Here is a 950-nt window from a genome sequence, read left to right as displayed (position 1 = left end):
CACACACTTTAGAAGATATAAAAATGAATTTCAGTATAAATAAAAAGCAAAAACAAAACCCCTCCCACCTTCTGTCTGACAAAGCACTTAATAATAATAATAATAATAATGATAATGATAATAATAATAAAAAAGAAAAAAAAACCAAAAATCATGCAGCTCTCTCCTATATTAATACTTTCATTTTTTGACCCTGCTAGTCTAACATACATATATATATATATATATATATATATAAAAAAGGAGCATTTTTTTTTATAAATATCTTCATACACAATATTATCACCTCAGATTGAAGTATTACAACAAATCAAATAAAAATATTGTGAAATTGCCAACCTTACTATTATTATTATTATTATTATTATTATCGTCATCGTCATCATCATCATTATTGTTGTTGTTTTTGTAAAAGAAATCCTTTCCATTATTGTTATTACCATCATTACCATTCTTATCCGCATCCTTATTGTTATTATTATTATTATTATTATTATTATTATGTATTTATTTTTTATTTTTTTTGTAATTGCTGTTATTGTTCTTCTAGCTGTTGTCATTATTCTTTCTGTTTTTATTATTATGATTGTTATTATTATTATTAAAAAAAGATAAAATATAATAATAATAATAATAGTTGTTATTTTTTTTTGTTGTTCTTACTTGTTTTTGTTGTTATCATTAAGAAGAAGACAATAATGAAATTCCTGTGAATATTGGTTGTTTTTGGACACTGTGAACTTCCAACAAGCAACTCTTAAAGACTTCTTTTTTCTGCCGGGGTCTATTGTCAATGTTCCACTTGTGGTAATGTGGCTGTTGCCATGGTTACACCGAAGATCTGAACTTTGGTGTCAACCATATACATATGTGTATAAACACATATGCACATATGTGTGTGTGTGTGTGTGTGCATATATATATATATATATATATATATATATATATAT

Source organism: Octopus bimaculoides, chromosome 13 (genome assembly GCF_001194135.2).
Source record: "Octopus bimaculoides isolate UCB-OBI-ISO-001 chromosome 13, ASM119413v2, whole genome shotgun sequence".
NCBI lineage: Eukaryota > Metazoa > Mollusca > Cephalopoda > Octopoda > Octopodidae > Octopus > Octopus bimaculoides.
This window is presented reverse-complemented; position numbering follows the sequence as displayed.